The following is an 8,458-nucleotide window of genomic DNA, read 5'->3' as shown; positions in this document are numbered from 1 at the left end:
GTCAGGAGGGTCAGATTTGGCCCTGGGGCCACAGTTTGCTGACTGGGCTTCAGGCTGTGAGTTCCTTAAGGGGAGGGGCACCAATTATTTCCCTCTGTCCCTTCAATGCTCAGCACCTTGTCTGGCACACAAAGCACCCCCCCACCCACCGCCATCCCCATACCAAATGCTCAGAGCCATGGAGCATGAATGAATAAAAAACAAACTTCCCAAGGGGTGTTTAAGTGTGTACTTTGACAAAATGAAAGACACCAGCATGTGTTGAGCGCTCAGAATATGTCAGGCGCCATGCTAAATGCCCTCCCATTCGTTTCTTGTTTCTGTCCAAACCACAAGCGGAATCAACAACAAGCATGGCCCCCAATTCCTTGTAAGCAGTGGCTCCCCAGGTAAGCAAAACAGACCCTGGGAACCTCAGTCGCTTGTAACTCAAATACTGTGTCTTAATTGAAAATAAAATGTCAGCCGTCTGCCCAGCTGCTGTCAGAATCTGCAGGACCAACTGATGCGAATGGGCTCCCCATCGGGCATGGGAATGAACGTGGGTAGGAGGAAACAGGCAGATGGCGCAGGGCCATGATATCCCAGCCCCCTCACACCTGGGACACTTGGCCTGCCCCCAAAATAAAATGTGAAGACAGTATGCTGAGACCATGTTGCATCAGGGAACCAGGTCAACAATCTGGGTGGATTATTTTTTTTGTTTTAATGAATCAACCGTTTGCCTGGGTGCCCAGAATTCTTGGCAGCTCTGGAGAGGAGCCCCCGGGCAGCGTCATGCAGGGCTTCTAGGGGAAAGCGGCATCTCCCACCTGCTGGCACCTTCCTCCCCAGCCTTCCAGACTCCTCTGCCTTCCACTTGGAAGTGCTGGCCTTGTTGGCACAGTTCTGAGTGGCCTCCTCTTCCCCACTGTGTCGTAATCTGAAAACCAAAGGCAGAGAACTGAGGGACTTTCAAGCAGGGGGACTGGGTACCAACTTATTAGCCTGTGTTATCAAAGCCCATAAGCGCAATGGGTCCATGCCACGAGCAGACACGGGTAGGGAATAGAATCAAGGACTTGACCATAAGGGGAAAGTTGTGTTTGACCTGCACCATCAGGAATCACATTTATGCTTTGCTCGGGGCACAACTGACTCCAGAAATCAATTTCTGGAAAAGAGTGCATTTTTCTCTGACTCTTTAGTTCTTACCTCTTCTGAAGTTTCCCAGGTATAACCTTAAGCCTGAAAGAGATACACAGAGAGAGCTCTATTTATAAAAGTATTCCTTTCTTATTGGAGTTATTTAAACAGCAAACTCTAATAAACTTTTATGCATTTACTCATTTGTTATATTGACTGGACAAAGCACCATTGTTGCTTAGTTGTTAAGTTGTGTCTGACTCTTTGCGACCCCATGGACTGCAGCACGCTAGGCTTCCCTCCTGGAGTTTGCTCAGATTCATGTTTATTGAGTCAGTAGTTTAAAAAAGTAATTCAAAGGGCACAAAGGGTACACAGTGAAAGCAACTCTCCTTCACACCTCTGTCTCCCTCCCCAAGACAAGCACCATGACAGATCTCTCGTGCATTCTTCAAAAGACGCGTACTTCACATATTCAGTATAGGCCTGTGTGTGCAGATATCTTCTCCTTGGACAAATGGGGGCACATTCTATACACAGTGTTCTGCCCCTTGCTTTTGCCACTTGGTCATCTAGCTTCAGTCTCACTCCAGATCAGCACACATGGGGCTGCCTCCTCCTCCTCCTCCTCCTCCTCCTCCTCCTCCTCCTCCTTCTCCTCTCAGAGCATCCTAGATTCTGAGACACACCGTCATTTGCTTAGTCAGTCCCCTAGGGATGGGCATTGATTCTCTGCTGGAATTTTTGTAAAGAATGAGATCAACACCTGAATGCTCAGGGAACAGGGCAGCTGAGCCAGGGGCAGCTCGTCTGGTGCACCTGATGCAGGGCATGTTCCCTGGGGAGGGCACGCCTTGCAGGAGGAATTTTAAAGAGAGGCACTCACACGTCTGGTGGGAGATGCACGTCGGTTTCCTTCCTGTTGCCGGGGGAGACAGATCACAGGGTGCTTAGGTTGGAAGTACAGCGGGGGCTGGAGCTCGTATTATGTTGCCATGGCAACCCGGTCCCCAAACATCATCAGCCACCTCTGAAAACCCTCACCCCTTCACACCATCCCAGTTGACCCAGGGAGGCCTGGGAGCCTCAAAAGAGAACTTTTCTCCCCAAGTGTTCTCTCTCCACAGCAGGCATCCTTTCCGAATTACACATAATTTCGGGGATGGAGGGCAGGGTGCAGTGGAGGAAAGAGCACCCTGCTCACAGGCAGGGCCTCCCAACCTCACCCAGGGACCAACTGGCTCCCAGCACCCTTCCTTTTCTCTAAAGCTTTCACATCCCACCTTGGATACAAACAAAGCCGAGTAAAAACCAAAATCAAACCGCACGATGTTGACAAAAAAGAGTATTTGACAACCCCTGGGGAGAAAAAGAATCAAGCCGTGGTATTTTGTGTACTTTTTCACAAAACATGTTAGGAGCGTGGCAAAGTTTGATCCAAAAAACAGATGCAGGTCTTGAGGCTTGAGAAGGCCACAGCCTCCCGCCTAACTTTTGAGTAAGAAGCAAATTGCTCTGGTGACGCACCGCCTTCTAAAATAAGAATTCTGCAAAATATCCTATCCTATTAGTGACTCAAATTTTAGAAAGTCTTTAAAAGCCAAGTTTCACAGCCAATGTCTTAATTTAGTTAGAGGCCAAAACAGTAAAAACGAAAATAAAACAGACCCTCAGGCCCACAGACCATCCGACAGGCAGACAGCGCTGACCCAGAGAGTCGCAGCAAAAGCCAAGTGCACATTCCCGCCCAGAAGCCCCTGGCCTGGTCCGTAGACCCTCCAGAGACACACAGGGTCTAACTTTCCCCACCAATGTCTACAGAACACCTACAGATGGTTGATTCAGTGCACAGGCCTGACTCTGAGCCTGCCATTAGCAAAATCTCCAAAGGCTGCCCCGGGACAGTGGTACCTGTCAGACGAGCCCTTCCATGTAATGGGGCTATTACGCAGGCCAGTGGTCTTCCTGAGGTCTTCATTACGGTAACGACACTGGAGGATGCCTGCCAGCAGGAGCGCAGTGGGCAACAGGAGCTCAGCAAACAGCATGGCCGCATGGAACCGCTGCAGGCCCAGGTCTCGGAGCTTGGAACGGATCAAGGTCGAGAGGCTGCTGTTCCCTGGGTCCTGCCTTCCTTGAGGGGCCCGCCTGCCCTTTCTCTCTTTTAAAAGACATATTTATTTACTTGGGAGGCTTCCCTAGTGACTCAGACAGTAAAGAATCTGCCTGCAATGCAATAGACCTAGGTTTGATCCCTAGGTCAGGAAGATCCCCTGGAGAAGGAATGGCTACCCACTCCTGTATTCTTGCCTGGAGAATTCCATGGACAGAGGAGCCTCGTGAGCTATATAGTCCATGGGATTGCAAAGAGTTGGACATAACTGAGAGACTAACTCTTTCTACTTCTTTCTATTGATTTACTTGTCTGCACTGGGTCTTAACTGTGGCACGCAGGATCTTATTTGTGCCATGTGGGATCTGGTTCCCTGACCAGGGATCGAACTCAGACTTCGTACATGGGGAGTGTGGAGGCTTAGCCACTGGACCACCAGCAAAGTCCCTCCACTGCACTTTGTCTTGATCAATTCAGTTCAGTCGCTCAGTCGCGTCCAACTCTTTGTGACCCCATGAACCACAGCACGCCAGGCTTCCCTGTCCATCAGCAACTCCTGGAGCTTGCTCAAAGTCATGTCCATTGAGTCGATAATGCCATCCAACCATCTCATCCTCTGTCATCCCCTTCTCCTCCTGCCTTCAATCTTTCTGAACATCGGGGGTTTTTCCAATGAGTCAGTTCTTCACATAAGGATGGCCAAAGTATTGGCGCTTCAGCTTCAGCATCAGTCCTTCAGTGAATATTCAGGACTGATTTCCTAAAGGATTGACTGGTTTGATCTCCTTGCAGTCCAAGGGACTCTCAAGAGTCTTCTCCAACATTACAGTTCAAAAGCATCACTTCTGCACTCAGCTTTCGTAATGGTCCAACTCTCACATCCATACATGACTACTGGAGAAACTGTAACTTCGACTAGACGGACCTTTCTTGGCAAAGTAATGTCTGCTTTTTAATATGCTGTCTAGGTTGGTCATAGCTTTTCTTCCAAAGAGCAATTATCTTTTAATTTCATGGCTGCTGTCACCATCTGCAGTGATTTTGGAGCTCCCTCCAAAATAAAGTCTCTCACCGTTTCCATTGTTTCTCCATATATTTGCCATGAAGTGATGGGACTGGATGCCATGATCTTAGTTTTCTGAATGTTGAGTTTTAAGCCAACATGTTCACTCTCCTCTTTCACTTTCATCAAGAGGCTCTTTAGTTTTTCTTCGCTTTCTGCTATAAGGGTGGTATCATCTGTGTATCTGAGGTTATTAATATTTCTCCTGGCAATCTTGATTCCAGCTTGTGCTTCATCCAGCCCGGCATTTCACATGATGTACTCTGTGTATAAGTTAAATAAGCAGGGTCTGGATAAGCAAGTGATATTTGATTGTGAGGGGTCCTGGAGCCTTGTTGTTGTTCGGTCCACTAAGTAGTGTCCAACTCTTTGCAACCCCATGGACTGCAGCACGCCAGGCTCCCCTGTCCTTCACTGTCTCCCAGGAGAGTTAATGATGGCTAAAGTCCTGAGGCAGTTGGGCTATCCACAGAATCGTTGTCTGATCTAGGAAGGAGACTTCCCAGGGCCCTGGGACAAAACTGGTCCTGAAATGCCTCCCAGACGTTGGTTGCGTTTATGACCGAGAGGAGGCGCTGTGGACAAAGAACTCGCTAACCCCACACGAAATAATTGTAATAGTGCGACTCTGGGTATGGGGAGAAGCAGTAGGACAAAACTTCTGGATTACGATAGATATGTGAGACAGGTAATCCAGAGAATTTTAGATTGTCAGCAGGGGCCGTGAATCTTAAAATGAAAACATCGCGTGGCCTATCCACAGAATCTTTGTCCGATCTAGGAAGGAGACTTCCCAGCGCCCTGGGACAAAATTGGTCAGGAAATGCTTCCCAGACGTTGGTTGCATTTATGACCGAGAGGAGGCGCTGTGGACAAAGAACTCACTTGCCACACCAGGAAACAGGATGCTGGGGTCATCAAGTTTCAGTCACGGCAGCCACCTTCCCCACACCCACTCTAAGATGCACCCTGAGGGGATTCAGTAGGGAGAAAACAGGGCGCTAGCCCTAGAATCCGGCTCTGGGCCACAGTTCTGTGAAAGGTGGGCTCACATGACCTGGAGAAGCCCAGGGCCCTTGCGGGAACCTCTGGCATGTGTGCTCTCCGCATAAAGAGACTCACAGCTAAAACTCAGGCTGCGAGCTGAGGCCGGGGTTTGCCTGAGTCTGGTGAGAGCCCAAGGTGGGAACACGCTGGGGTTTCAAGTCCATGGGTCCTGAGACCCCGATAGAACAGGAGGGACCTGGCAGCAAAATCTCCAGGGGCTCCTCTTCCTGGGCTCTGATCTTGAAACTTGGAGCTGCCAGAGGTGTCTCCCCAGACCTGGAGGGGCTCGGGAGCTTTACAGAGATGCCCAGGGAGCACAGAACCAACTAGAAAAGCCCCCTCCCCATTCATCAGCCCAGGGCCTAAGGCATTCTTACCCCTCTTCAGACAGTCCTAGGGTTTCACTGAAAAATTCAGAAACAGCTTGAAACTGGAAAGTGTAGACAGCGGAAAGGACCACCATGGATTAGGAGACCATGACCATCCAGAAGCACTTGGAGCTCCTTCTCCAGGAATTATGGTGTATCTGTAATTCAGACACAGTCCTGATGAAGGCGAGGCAGGTTTAGAGAGGTGAGCAGGGCAGGGGCGGCCATGACCAGAAGGGCTGCAGGGGAGTGTACGGGACCAGCTCCCTGTGCAAAACTGTTCTTTCCAGCAGAAATCTTTGCTGCTTGGAGCCCAAGCTCATTCCTTATATATACACATACACATACACATATGGGCTTTCCTGGTGACTCAGATGGTGAAGAATCCGCCTGCAATGCAGGAGACCCAGGTTTGGTCCCTGGGTCAGGAAGATCCCCTGGAGAAGGGAATATTTACCCACCCCAGTATTCTTGCCTGGAGAATTCCAAGAACGGAGGAGCCTGGCAGGCTACAGTCCATAGGGTTGCAAAGATTTGGATATGATTGCACAACTAACATTTTCACTTTCATATATATATATATACACACACACATATATGCACACACTCACATATATACACACACACATATATATGTACATTTATTTGGCTGCATCGGGTCTTAGTTGTGAGGTATGGGATCTTCAGTTGTGGCATGCAGGATTTAGTTCCCTGACCAGGGATCGAACCTAGCCCCCCTGCATTGTGAGTGTGGAGTCTTAACCACTGGACCATCAGGGAAGTCCCCAAGCTTATTCTTATATGAGGGTCTAGATAAGTTTTAACAAGACATGCAAAGTGAAGTCAGGGGTCCAGGCCTTCAGTTAAGTTTCCTGCAGAAAAGCAAATCTCAGCATTGGGAAGGGTAACCCCCTGCCCAACCTGCCGCCCCCGGACAGCCAGAAAGCTGAGGCATTGGGAGTTCTGTCTGTATATTGAGCAGTCCAGGTGGTACTGGAAATTGATCTCTTCCTCTGTCTGTGGCTCCCGTGTTCCATGCACTCTCTCTCCACCCATGTGTTGGAACGCTCACGTATCTGGAGGCAGGTTTGGTGCGTCTGGTCGTGGAGCAGGCTGTGTGGACTTGTTGATAAATGTGAATGGGCACCCGGGTCAGAGGCTTGGCAGAGCAGCTGCGGGTGTGAAGCCTGTGAGCTGCGTGGTCCCCTCTCCATGAGGAGAGTGCCAGCCCCGAGGCAACCACACATGGCAGGGCCAGAAGTCAGAAAGCAGAAGGAGGAAGCAGCCTGGGGCAGAGAAGCAGGGCAGGGACTGGGGGCTTGGGGTCCCACCGGGGTTTACCTGGTGCCAGGTCACCCAGAACAGGAAGAGGAGGACGTAGACGACCCTGTATACCACCACCTTGCTGGCAAAGCTGACAGCAAAGCACAGGGCGGCACCAAGGTAGAGCCGGTACTCGACTAGGAGACTTGAGGATGCTGCCGGGCCCTGTGCAGGGGGAGAGGCAGGGGAGCACTCAGATTTCTGGGACACTGGCCACAGTGCTTCCCCGTTCCCTTCTGACAGGAGACAGGTTGGGGAGGTGGTGTCTCCAGGGCTGGGACACTGGACTCTGAACCATGAGGGCTCAGAAAGCCTCCCCCAAAGGCCCCTCCCATCCGGGGCCTCACTTTGCTCAGGAAGGGGCTGTGGCTCATATCCCATCTGGGGCCAGAAAGTTCTAGATCTGAATTTTTGAAGAGCAAAGCTGTGTTGCCGGGCACCTCCTGGACCACAGGCTGCCCCTGCACCCGGCTCTGAGTTTCCAGGTGTGACCCAGGTCACCTGGGACCACTCGCTGTGTGTCCTTGGAGAGCCAGCAAGGAACCAGCTAAAGGCAGACCAGAAACAAGGGCCTGGAGGCTTCTTTAACCCTAAGATTCTGGGATTCCTGGGGGAAACGGTTAACTTCAAACATGCACATAAATGGCCTGAGAAAGGGCAGGAGCCAGTCCATCCAGCGTCCTCACCGCTCACATCCCCGGGGTCCCCTCTCCAGGCCTCCTCCTCCACCAGCCTCCGGCTCTTGGAGACCCGCTGCCACAGCAGCAGCCAGAACACGGATGCATAGAGACTCTGCAGTGGAAACACACACTTCCTTTACGGCTCACCCTGGATCTCCCGGAAAACAAGCCATGGGTCTCCCTCCCGCCACAGGGGCTGGGGCTGGAAACAGGCTTCTGTCTCTCAGAGCCCTGTCGTCTAGGGTGCAAGAGCCACAGCAGCTCCGTGGAAGGGGGAGTCGGGGGCCAGCTGGAACGTGTCCCCCCAACTGCCTGGTGCACCCTGGGCTCACATCACCCGCCCCTCTGAGACAATGGGGGTCAGAGTGGAGGTGCTCATGATGTTCCCCCTGCATCTTGTGGAGTGAAGACAAAGGCACACAGGGTCTCCAGGAGCCGGGCACTGAGCCAAGGTGGACCCCCAGCCCTGCCTCCTCCTCCGCCCCCATGCCCCACTGTCCCCAGCCCTCAGCTGTGGTCTTTTCTGTAATGTTAAATCCCATCCCCAGAGCGCATCTTGGCACCCAGGTGGAGACATGGCTGCAGGTAGGGTTTCAGGTCCAGGTTGGTGAGGAGCCAGCCCGGGACCCCAGGGAACAGCTCCTCTCGGGACACATGGAGGCCCACCATGAAACTGAGGATGATCAGGAGGCTGGCGTAGCCGACCAGGAAGGGTATACTTCTCAGGGCCAGGCAGCAG

The 8,458-nt window shown here is 51.6% G+C and overlaps 1 non-coding gene across 1 annotated transcript; it reads right to left on the bottom strand.

Moving 5' to 3' along the window:
- Positions 1 to 6,423: 6,423 nt before the first annotated feature.
- Positions 6,424 to 6,496, bottom strand: TRNAV-CAC (transfer RNA valine (anticodon CAC)). The gene has a single exon. It is a non-coding gene; the product is annotated as a tRNA-Val (tRNA).
- Between the last annotated feature and the right edge of the window lie 1,962 nt (positions 6,497 to 8,458).

The sequence above is a fragment of the Bos mutus genome, chromosome 13 (assembly GCF_027580195.1).
Source record: "Bos mutus isolate GX-2022 chromosome 13, NWIPB_WYAK_1.1, whole genome shotgun sequence".
Taxonomy (NCBI): Eukaryota; Metazoa; Chordata; class Mammalia; order Artiodactyla; family Bovidae; genus Bos; species Bos mutus.
This window is presented reverse-complemented; position numbering and strand designations above follow the sequence as displayed.